This window comes from Gekko japonicus, unplaced genomic scaffold (genome assembly GCF_001447785.1).
Source record: "Gekko japonicus isolate JY-2015 unplaced genomic scaffold, Gekko_japonicus_V1.1 scaffold7, whole genome shotgun sequence".
Lineage (NCBI taxonomy): Eukaryota > Metazoa > Chordata > Lepidosauria > Squamata > Gekkonidae > Gekko > Gekko japonicus.
The window spans coordinates 2886918-2899251 of record NW_015159711.1 but is presented as its reverse complement, the minus strand read 5'-3'; the positions used below and the strand labels follow the sequence as shown (position 1 = coordinate 2899251).

At 41.2% G+C, this 12334-nt stretch overlaps 1 protein-coding gene across 2 annotated transcripts in view; it reads left to right on the top strand.

Moving 5' to 3' along the window:
* Positions 1-3192: 3192 nt before the first annotated feature.
* The window catches only part of NCOA1 (nuclear receptor coactivator 1), a 250618-nt gene continuing 241476 nt past the window's right edge, over positions 3193-12334 (top strand). For both annotated transcript variants that reach the window (XM_015405923.1, XM_015406219.1), the window contains exon 1: positions 3193-3328. The gene's annotated coding sequence lies outside the window, so the exon portion shown is untranslated. The remainder of the gene's footprint in view (positions 3329-12334) is intronic.

Genomic DNA, 12334 nt, shown 5'->3' with positions numbered 1-12334 from the left:
CTTGGCCCTCCCGGGTCGTCATTTCCTCTATCTACTATGCTGTTCTTTCACACTCTATTTAAAAATAATAATAAGATTACATGAGAGAGAGGACTCACCTTTTTCTTCCTGTTCCAGTGTTTGTGATTTGGCTATACTCTTGTTGTTGATGTTCAAGTTCTCTTTTTTACAGTGGTTAAGTTAGTGTATTGCTTTTGGAGCACCAGAACTGAACCTAGGGTGACTCCCACTACAGGAAGCAGGAAGTAATTGAAATTAGTCCTGCCTCCCTAAGTGATGGATGGGAATCGCCCACAAGATCACAAGATGTCCTCCAAGCCTCAGAGGAGAAGGACCCTTCACGGTGCGTAACCAATGGTCGTTTTGCTGGGCAAGTTAACAGTTATAATGTATGGGGAGTCCCTGTTTTGTTAATATAGGTTAGATGCATAATGACTAAGAAATCCCAAACACTTGTTCAGTGGGGAGCACGGGGTGGGGGTGGGGTGGAGGAGGAGATTGTCAAACCTCTTGATGCACTCTAATTCAGTCATTTTACACTGGATTCTCTTTTTGTAGCTGGAGGTCCCTCTCGATTCCTCTCATGCTGGGGAATGGTGACTTTGGAATCAGTTGAGGTTGGATGTCAGCAGATGGCTGGTATAGTCACATATCTTTCCTGAATTCCTTTCCCAATCCTGGGGAAATCAGTTCCTGGGGCCTGGAGAATGCCTGTGAATAGGGAGGGATGGAATTTCCCTTTCTGCCTCTTTCTTGGTGCAGTTCTGCTGATGGAAGAGGGAGGTGGTGAATCCCTGTTTCACACTGTAGCCTCCCAACCCACATAGCCATTAGTTCACAAGGGTCCTGCAGCCCCAAGAATAAACTTCTCTGGTGTCAAAAAAGGATTGCTGGTGGAAAGGGAGTATGGGGAAGATCTGCAGTCCTTGCATTCATAGATGGCTGTGTCCAACCCTTAATTCTTTATTTGTATTCAGCTGTAACTTTTGGTGGTGTGTGTGTGAGATTGGACACGCGAGCCAAGGCACTTTTGCTTGTGGAGTGGGACCTCAGACCTCATAAATCTCTGCCCCAGGTGTCCTCTCTTGCCTCTTTGGTTTTGACCTTCCAGAGATCTGTAAAAACCATTTTATTCTGTAGGATATTCAGTTATCTGCCATGTTTTTAGGCAGCTGATTCTATGTTGCTAATTGTTTGTACTGTTTTTATTAGTGTGTTGCTGTTTTTGATGGACTTGACCTTGTGTTTGCTCTTAACTCGTTTATTCTGTATTACTTTACACTTATATTTTTTTACGGTAAGTCATATTAATAGCTATTTTGGTAGAAAGATGGGATAGATTTTTTAAAATAATAATAGTAGTTGAACCAAGCTTTGTGTGCCTCTTGGTAATTTCTGGGGAAATTCGTTGATCTCTTATGAAACAGAAAGCATCAAGTGTTACGTAGAAATTTATAGAAGGAGAGTTAGGAGAAAGTCAGATATTTGAGGACTGTTATTGTTAAGTTTTTGTGTGGCTTGAATGTTGTCTTGAGGTCTAGCAAAAGCATGTAGTTAGCAACCATTCCGTTTCTAGGAATCTAGAGGGAACCTCAAATGCTGTCAGTAAACAGTAAATATTTGTAGTGATGGACTCTGGGAGAGAGTATAAAGTTGGAGGTTTAAAAAACTACTATTAGGCTTGTTTCAGGTTTAATTACTTGTGAGTTGGGAGAGCATATGGTGGACAGCGATATGTTATCTGGTACCCGTGAATCTCTAGTTTCTGACTTTTACCACTAAGGGTCAAGTCTTTTCTCCTTCAGAGTATTTCTAATAGTCAATTTCCTATGAATGTATTAGCCTCTTAACAAACTATTGATGGATGGAGCAAAAATGTATACTGTTCTTGGTTCTGTCTTTGCGAAAGATTTTTTTCTGAAGGTGGGAGACTGGTATTTCTGGGAATTCACCTGTACTGATTGGTTGGAAGTAAAACTTGAAAGGCTTGCACATATCTGGAGGTGGTAGGAGAGGTTTGCCTACTTTGAACTTTCTGAATTCAACCAGTCATCAAACTGTATTGTGGGATTCACTGGCCTTGAAATAGCAGGTGGCTTTAGAGTTTATTGGTTGCAGAATACAGTTGCAATATTATCTTACTGAAATATTATCCCCCCCATCAGACAGCCTTATGTGTAACCCAAATTGCTCATTGTGTAGAACACGCAGGGCTGGATCCTACATCTCTTCCTGTAACAGTGGAGTTTCCCTCACAAGAGACCTTTCTGGCATCATGAGAAGAGGTCTGTGTGCTGTGTTGGTCTGTAACTAGTATACAAAAGAATGCCACCATGTTATGAATAAAATACCAAATATTTATAGTGGTTATCTAACATTCAATAACCTTTCCAAATACTATTCTTACAAAGATACACAATTCTTAAAGGGATAGTACAACACTCCAAAGGTAAGTGCAAAAGTCGATGAAGTCTCTTTTTGTCATTTTGTAATGAAGCAGAAAGTTGCCTTTATTTTCGTAAGAGTTTATTCTGTGGAGATCAAATCAGTGTCAGGAAATAACATATAAAGGCTTGGGTTCCATGTGACATTTCCACATTGTATGCGAATTTGAGGAAGTTTGCAAAAACACGCCCACACCCGTACCACATTTGGTTGCTAGAGCTGGAGGATCTCTTCAGCAATCTAGAAGAAAAGAACAAGAATAATATGAAACTTCAGCAACCTTTGTACTTACCTTTGGAGTGTTGTACTATCCCTTGAAGAACTGTGTATCTTTGTAAGAAGAATATTTGGAAAGATTACTGAATGTTAGATAACAACTATAAATAATTTGGTATTGTATTCTTAATATGGTGGTATTCTTTTCTATACTAGCTATGGAACACCACGGTCCTTTTTGGTATATTTAGTGTTGGTCTGTAAAGCAGGGGCCAGTCCAGACTACACTGCTGGAATCAGAAGCACTAAAGCCGCACTTTTGATCCACATGCTATATCACAGCATGGAAGCTGCACTTTTAACTCATGATACCACAGTTTTATCTATAATTGGCTAACAGAAGCAATGCTGAAACTGGAATATAAATCTTAGGTCATTGAGCTAATTGGGAAACTTATACCTTTTTCCTTTCTAGAATTCAACAATTGACGCTGAGCCCCTCCCCCCCCCCCAGGGGAAATTAATCTGACAGGAGCTCATCGAAGATTGATGTGCATGTTTGCTGAATTTCTAGGATTCGTCTGCTCTGCTTATTTACTTTACTGAAGAGTCTGAAGATTTTTTTTAATTCCCTCATGAATTATCTTTCACCTCTGGAAAGGTAGAGGTAAGTTTCTTTTTTTTCCCCTCCAGGTTATTCCTTCTCTCTGTCTCCTCTCCCCACCTCTTTGACTGTAAGAATCGCTTCAACCTGCCAGAGATGCCTTCTGCATCTCTTCATGTGGAACTAATAGCTAGAACTGCCCTAAGCAGGAAAACTCTTTCTTCTGTGCTCTGCATTTGGCGGGTTTGTTCTTTCTGTGTGTTAATCTCAGAACCAGGCTATGCTGCATCCTGCTGTTACAAAACCTGTCTTCAAAAGGTATGGCTGTATTTGGGTATGGAAAGACCAGGGTGGGTTCCTTTGCCACAGTGCAGATTGCAGCCTGAAGTTGGGCTTGTGCAGACTGAGGTGATTTACCGGATTACAGCAGTTAGAGCTTTTGTTCAGAACAGCCAGAAAACAGCCCTGGTAGAAAATGAGCATTTCATAGTAGGTGCTTTGACGATGTACCCTTTCCTTTCCATACTGACGTCTCTCACATCAAATGCTGCAAACTCATTGATCCTCAGCCGTTGTTACAAGGGAAGGATAGTATAGGGGCACTGTTTGCCCACTCCAGTGCTTCAGACTGCACATGATTATGAAGTATATTTCTTATAGGTGACAGTCGCCATACATTGTCCCTGTACTGCTTGCAAATTGTTTGTGATATGTTTTGGAAAACTGGTGATGTCAGTAAGGCTGACAGATTATTGGGCAGCTCAGGTGAAGCTCCTACGTAATGCCTTCCTTATTAGCTGATTTTTGGAAAGGCTAAGTTTAGGATTATCAATTGCAGATGTTGCTAATAAAAGACCTGCATTATGGGGCTAGCTTGTTTTGCTCTCATTGAAAGCCCTCCCTCGCAAAGAAATCTCTCAGCAGGTGGTGTTTTCTCACAGTGTAGAATCATTTGTTAGGTATCCTTGCTTACCTGCCAGAATTTCTGAAGCCGAGCTGTTTTTAAAAAATTGGAGACCTACTACTGTTAAAACTTTAATTGTGTAACATTTTTAGCCTAAACTCTCCCTACAAGCTAAAATGACTGAACTGAGGCTATTGTGCTTCGGTCACATTATGAGAAAACGAGTCACTGGAAAAGATAATAATGCTAGGGAAAGCTGAAGGCAGCAGGAAAAGAGGAATACCCAACATGAGATGGATTGATTCGGTCAAGGAAGCCACAGCCTTCAGCCTGCAATACCCAAGTAAGCCTATAGAACAATAGAATGTTTTGGAGGTCATAAATTTATAAGGTCGCCATAAGTCAGAAATGACTTGACAGCGCTTAACACACACACAAATGAGATGGATGGCAGTATTTTCTCTCTTGCAGATGGGCTGAGAGCACACAAACTATTCACATCTCTAGGCCCGAAGTTGGTTCTGTATCTTGCGTGAAGTGTGGTGGAATGCCATGGGTTATATCGGGGAACCTCAAAATAACCACCTTCCCTGGATCATAGGTTTCAAACCGCTGCCCTAGGGTGGTGAAGACCGGGTGGCAGCTTACCTTTGCAGTAGCACTAAGGAAGATGGAAAGGACGTTGACAGGGCCCAAAAAGTATGTTCAGTTTTTCCCCCTCTAATGACATACTCCAGGCAGCAACATCATACTTCAGAAATTACACTGAAATTAACGAATAGGTCAGGTTACATCCCAGAGTTTTGAACATATTGGTCTTCCTTGGTTTTATTCATACTTTTGTTGTTTGCTGCTGTGGTTAATGACTTTGTACTATTTAACTTTGAAACTGTCACTCTGCTGCTTATTCTGTAGGATAAAAGAATTTGAAACAAACTATCGTAGACCGTAAATACATCTTTTTCAAGTGTGGTCTGTTTGTATCACTAATAAGCATCACATAGCCATCGGATGTAGCTTTGTTCACGCAATTTGTATATGTTGTTGTTTAGCTCTGAAGAAAATCCAGCAGTCTTTGTTGCTGCTATCCCACCCTTATAATCTGACTTGGCTTTCCACTCTCTCTCATTCCACTATGATTGTGCTGATTTGCCCTTTGATTGGGGTCCTCCTTGTGTACTCCAGTTCCCAAGTTCTGGAATGCTTTAATTCTAGATACCTGGAAATATTCCCTTCCTGTTCTCCTTCAGTGTGTGTGTGGGGGGGAGTCATCCAGGCAGTGGTTAGGTCACGCCTCTGCTCGCTCTGATAGGCTGTGCAAATTCTTTTATTGTGTGGCTCCTATCCGAGAGGCCTAGCCGTGCGCTCGGTAGGTCGTCTGGAGCTCCAGCTCCAAGCCAGGCAACTTACAAAAGAGAAGGAAAGGGAAAAACAAACAGAAAACCCAGCAAGCAGCCACCCCTGCTACCTTCCAACAAAGGCAATGAAGCCACCGGGAAAAAAAGCTGCCAAATGCAGAAGGGAAACAAAACAGGATAAGCTACCAGAGAAATTAATTACATGCTACATCATATCAAAGATACGGCTTCAAGCTGTCATATATTAGCATTACTTAAACCACTGACTATCACCGGTTGTTTTGTAGATTCATCAGTAGCAGGTTGGGGAACAGGTAGACGAAAGGAAAGATCAGATATGAGGTGGGGGGCTCAGCAGGATCATATCTGGGTCAAGAGCCTTACCAAGATTAGGTCTGAGGTGGGCAGCTCTGTAGCCATTCAGGGAACAGATGCAAGTTCTGGGAATCCATTTTGAAGAAGAAGCCGGAGTTAACTCATGTCAAATGGCATCTGTCTTAGAGGAGCAGGTGTCCTCACAGGCAGGTGTCAAGGGTGTTTCTTTGGTCTTTTTTTTTTAGATTGCAAAACTGTAAATTTAAAAATAATAGTAGAATTAAAGCCAAACCTGGAAACAACAGTGTGCCAGAACTTGCAGTCCCATATAAATTCATTCAAGGCTGCTTCTGTAGTGCTGACCATGGCTTGCTTAGCACGCCTTTACATATATAACTGTTCTGCCCTGGAGTCTGTGTGCAAAGGCAGCCAGAGGAGGGGGCAGAGTGTGAGAGAAGAGCTAGATTGGGTTACCCAAGCAAACCACCCATTTCCTTCCACTGTCCATACTCTTCTGAGTGCTCTGTCTGTGGTGATAGTGGTGGCCATAGCGCAGTCCTATTTAGTCTTAGGTAGAGTGTCGCAATAGATAAATAGGTACCACTTCAGTGGGAAGGTAACAGCGTTCCATGTGCCTTGGTGTTTAGTCATGCCGGCCACATGAACCACCGAAACATCTTCGGACAGCGCTGGCTCTTCGGCTTTGAAACGGAGATGAGCACCGCAACCCTAGAGTCGGATTCGACTGGCTTTCAAGCAAGGGAACCTTTACCTTTAGGGTGTCGCAGATTGGAGTGAACATGTAAGAAAAAGGCTTGTCACATTGTTACCTACAATGTGAGAACAGAATAAATTGCTTGAAGGTTTTATTTAGACAACATTAAGATGTGTTGTAAGGTAGCTAACAAGACACTTGCTTCTCGGAACAGTCTATAGCTCCGTGGTGATAATAATTTGGTTAGCATTGAGAATAGCCTCCCTTTTCTTTTGAACATTCATGTCACATTTACAAGAACCAAAGGTGACTGCTCAGCTTAGATCACAGTAAATACTGAGAGAGCTTTCAGGTTGGGTGGAGAAACAACTCCTGGGGGTTCAAATAATCTGACAGAGAAACCCAGCACATTAATAAACCCTTCATTCTCTAAAGAATGAGAACTGACTGCAAGAAATTAGATTTCAGTTGGGCATTGTATTCTGAGTTCTTCAGGTATGCAGACTTTCTACTTTAATGTGCAATGTGAGAGTTTCAGTTGCTAATGTATTTGCTGGACTGTGACTGTAATAAAGGTTCTTCTGTACGGTTCTACGAGATACACTCTCAAATTCTATTATCCAAAGTGTCAGTGATGAGTTTCCTTTGAAACTTTACATTTGCAAGGTGATGATGACAATGAGCAATGATATTTAAAATATTTGCTTAACGAGCATATAGGTATATTTTTTTCCAAGTCCAACCTTGACTAGACCATAGCAAAGCTTTACTATATTAGTTTATCTGACAACTTGTTAACTTTCTCATATGAATGACTTATTCTTCATTTTAGCTGTGCCTTTAAACTACCCTGAGAGTCGGATTCAACTGGCTTTCGAGCAAGGGAACCTTTACCTTTACTTTAAACTACAGCAGCAAGCATATGAGAAGCTCTGTGTTTCCTAAGAATTAATTAACTGAATGAGAGCCTCCTGTTTCATCAGATGTATTAGAAACTAGAATGCATCTGGTGAAGTAGGGTGTCAGTCCATGAAAACGCATGCTTTAGTAAACTAGTTATCATTTAGGGTGCCATTGTGGGTGTGACGTCCTCCTTATAGAGGAGGACTAGTTTAACTTTAAAAGTGTTCCTTTTATTTTGTTCTACTGGGTAGAACACCAGGAAATTTTAAGGATTTCCAAACCTTTATACTTTTACTTCTGCTCTTACTGGTTAGGTAGACCGAGTTCAAGGCTTACAAGGAACTATGTGGTCCTGAGGAAGTATTTCTTTCAGATCTGGTATACTTGAATAAAAGAGGATTTATTGAAATAATTCATAAATAAAAGGGTAGAAGAACAATGTAACTATTAATGTGTAAATAATGAACAATTGCTTGGTGTATCACACACAATCTGCTCCCTTACTGACAGGGAACTTTCAGGTAACTTTGTAACACTTTAACTCAAGGTCATATATGTTCACTGTTTCTCTCTAGGACATACAGCCTTTCCTATAACTTGTCTTTAATTACTTTCATTTAATTTTTCCTATTCTATCAGCCTTCCTTCTGTTTCTCACTGAACTAACTCATTCCACACAGGACTGCTTCTCACTTCTCTCACACACAGAACTAACTGTCTCACCCCACATCAACTGTCAACATCTAACTGTCACTCCTGACTGACATACATACTCATCCACTCATTTTCACTTTCAAAACCCCTCCCCCTCTTTGTCAACCACCAATCATACCACACTTGCTTCTCTCAACCACTCTAGTCTACTTACCACAGCCATGCAACCAAACTTTTAAAGAGACAAACACACACCAAAAACAAGGAATCATTACAGTGGGGCTTTTCCTTCTATCTTATAGTCAATGTACATCTTGTCAAGAAATACACAAGACAGAAAAGTTGGCCTTAGGGCAAGGGGAAAGAAGGTAGCTTTTACCAATACTTTCAATTTAGATATTTAGCTGAGATATGGTCAAGTTGGAACAGGTTAAAATTTGGAAAAACTTCTATTACTGTGGTAGGATTACAGTGGTGTTAGTTTCTTATATAAAGAAATAATGGAACAAGAATGTCTGGTATGTAACTTATTCTGTTGGAAATGGAGAGAAATTCTGGCCCTGTTCAGATGTCATAAGAAATCATTGTGAGGGGTATGAACGCAGCTTGTTTAATGACTACATGCCCCTTCTTGCCTTCCCTTGCACAGGGAGTAAGAGCTTCTTGGTTTTGGAAGTCTCGAATCAGAGACCAGTTTGCCTGGACAAACAGGAGTTTGTTCCGTATCCACAAAATGGGAATCTGAAACTCTTTTCAGTAACAGTTTAGAAGCCCAGTTTGTGGGGAGGAAACAGGGTGCCTGTGTTCAGGGGTCTTGCGAACTTTGAGTTGGGTTCAAGACTTCCTAAACTAGGAGGGCTTCAGCCATGCCCCATACACGAGGAAACATGTAAGTACAAGAACAAAGAGTGTTTCTGCCTTTCCCATGACATCTGAATGTGACCAGTGAGAGCATCCCAAACACTATGGAATTAAATTGAGCTTGAACCAAAAAAGGTTATACCTCCCAGCACAAGTGCTCATATGGAAAATGTTCCACAGTAGTGTGCATTGCAAAGTGTGCTACGTGTGAATGGCAGTGTTTTGAAGTGGGCTTTATGTGGTATCCGTTTTGTCTTAATCTGAATGAAAATCAGTGGAACTTGTATCCAAGTAAATGTTTTTAGTTGAAGTCTGAGCAGAGTAAATACATCAGGTGCTGTTGGTTGTGGTCTCACAAGCAAGTTAGATGAAGAAAAATGGACACACTGTTGCATTTGTAGAGAATGTGATTCCAAAGGAACTTCAGGAAGTTATTTTTTTTCTCCAACACTAACTCCAGGCTTCCTAGGGATTTCCGTTTTTATATAATTTCAGAGGGTAGCCATGTTCGTCTGCAGAGCACGAGAGGCAAGTTGGGGGTCTGCACCCGGAAGAGGGAATTGGCAGGAATTACCCCCCCCCCCCCCCCCCCCCATCTTGTTGGTCTCTAACAGGCTACTGGACTTGAATCTAGCTGTTTTTGTATGGCATCATCACAAGGTTCAGGGCCAAGTAACCACATGCTTTAAGAAAACATGTGGCTGACAGCAGTCTTCTTTGTGTTGGGCCTAACCTGTTTAAGAATTTAGGGTTAAATCTAACTTTGCATACTGCTCAAAGGAATATAGGAAGTTGCTGAAAAACCATGAACACTGAGGTGTGGTGTCTCTTATAGCCTACTCTTCTTATGCCATGATTGAAAACTGGCTTAGCTTGTTCACAGACTCTGTTGGGGGGGGGGGGGGAGGAAAGTATATGACAAATAGGTGTCATCAGTGTGTGTTGCTTTGCTTATTAAAATGTTTAATGGTTTATGTTTCTCTTCCCTTGAAACCTGGGAAAGACTGATTGCCAACAGACTGTTTATAACACAGGGTTTTAGAGAAGTTGTTGTCCAGCTGTTTCTCAGTAGCTGTAATACACAGGGCATGGTTTTAATTCTCTGAATGGCTGGAGGGGCTTTTATGCAGATTTTCCCAAGGGTTGCTTTCTTTGGTTTGAAAACAGGCATGGGAAATTTGTCTAAGGCCGAGGAGCTGCTTGTTGCATTCATCTTTGGGTCCTTATGGCCTCTGGAGTCTAGTCCTGTTGGCCTTTAGCTGATTGCGTCTTTGTTTTCTGGAGCTGAAGTACAAATTGTACCAAAAAGCATACTTTGCACCTGCTTCACTATTTTGGGTACAGTTGCAGGTGGTCATTCTGTTCCCAATGGCACAAATAAATTGATGAGCAAGACAGACAGATACTAGTTTTTCTTAGCATAGGTAAACCTCAGGGCTTCAGCACTTGCAATGTTCACCGAGCTTTATGGTGCTTGCTTCCCCCACCACCCCTGCTGGGCAGCAGCAGCTTTACAAGGTGGAACTCTGCCAATGTGATCAAAACCAGTAGCACAGGTTCCATAACTTTTCAGATATCAGTGAAGTGTTGTACAGGATGGAGAAAAATCAGTAAAAGTAAACCCAAAACAAAAATTTTAATCAGGAGTTTAAAATCCCCCTCATTTAAAATGAAATTTGTATGTGATACAAACACCCATGTTAGAATTACATATGCCTCTCCATCCAATATGCTGAATTAAAACCTAGTCTTTTGCTTTGCCCTGACCTGGATGGCCCACACTAGTCCAGTCTTGGCAGCTAGGCAAGGTCGGCCCTAGGTTAGTACTTGGATGGGAGACCGCCAAGGAAGTCCAAGTTTGCTATACAGAGGCAGGCAATTGTTCTCAGTAGTTATCAGTACATCTAACTTTGTCCTGATCTTTAGCCTCGTTTCACATAGAGAGAGCCAGGTGGAAATCTATTTACTTTTGAAATAAAATGAGATATTGTAGAACTTTGTAGTTCAAAAGGCAAAAGTATATCCAGTTTTGATTTGTTTTAAGGTAGTAAATGGAGATTGGTGGACCAACTGCCTGACTTTGTATAAGGCTAGTTCTTTCTTACCATATGTTCAAGTTAACAACATTTAGAAAGCAACTTTAAGAAGGTACATTAATAAATGGCTTACCAGATTTTAATTTTTAAAATATTTATATGCAGCCTAAATATATACATGCCCATGTCTAGCTCCTGAGATCCTGCAATAAAAGCAGCAGCAACAACACTACTACTACTACTACTACTACTAGTAGTAGTAGTAGTAGTAGTACACACTATGTAAACACTACATCTAGAAAGTTAAAAGGCAGGCAATGCTTACTTGGTAAAAGGAATTATGAAGAAACTTTGTGGGTGAGTCAGGTTGAGGTGATGAGAGAGGAGCAGGCCAGTCAGTCTGAAGTCAATACCAGGTAAGTTGGTGAAAACCATTATTAAGGAGAGAATTAGTAGGCACATAGATGAACAAACTATTGAGGCAGACTCAGCATGGGTTCTGTAAGGGAAGATCTTCTCTCACTAACCTGTTAGTGTTCTTTGAGGGGGTGACAAGGGGGACCCAATAGATGTTGTTTACCTTGACTTCCAGAAAGCTTTTGATAAAGTTCCTCATCAAAGGCTCCTAAGTAAGCTCAATAGTCACAGGATAAAAGGACAAGTCCTTTTGTGGATCAAAAACTGGCTAATTAATAGAAAACAGAGAGTGAGTATAAATGGGCAATTTTCACAGTGAAGGGTGGTGAGCAGTGGTGTACCACAGGGCTCAGTACTCGGTCCATTGCTTTTTAACTTGTTTGTTAATGATTTGGAGCTGGGAGTAAGCAGTGAAGTGGCTAAATTTGTGGATGACACTAAATTGTTCAAGGTGGTGAGAACTAGGGTGGATTGTGAGGCACTCCAAAGGGATCTGTTGAGTATGGGTGAGTAGGCGACAGTGTAGAAAATGGGGTTCAGTGTGGCCAAGTGCAAAGTGATGCACATGGGGGCCAAAAATCTTAACTATAAATACACGTTGATGTGGTCCAAACTGGCAGAGACTGACCAAGAGAGAGATCTTGGAGTCATAATACATAACTCACTGAAAATGTTGAGACAGTGTGTGACTGCAATAAAAAAAGCCAACGCTATGCTGGGGATTATTAGGAAGGGAACTGGGAACAAATCAGCCAGTATCATAATGCCCCTGTATAAATTGATGGTGCAATCTCACTTGGAATACTGTGTGCAATTCTGGTCACCACACCTCAGAAAGGATATTACCGCATTGGGAAAAAGGCAGAAAAGGGCAACTAGAATGATAAAAGGGTTGGAACACTTTCC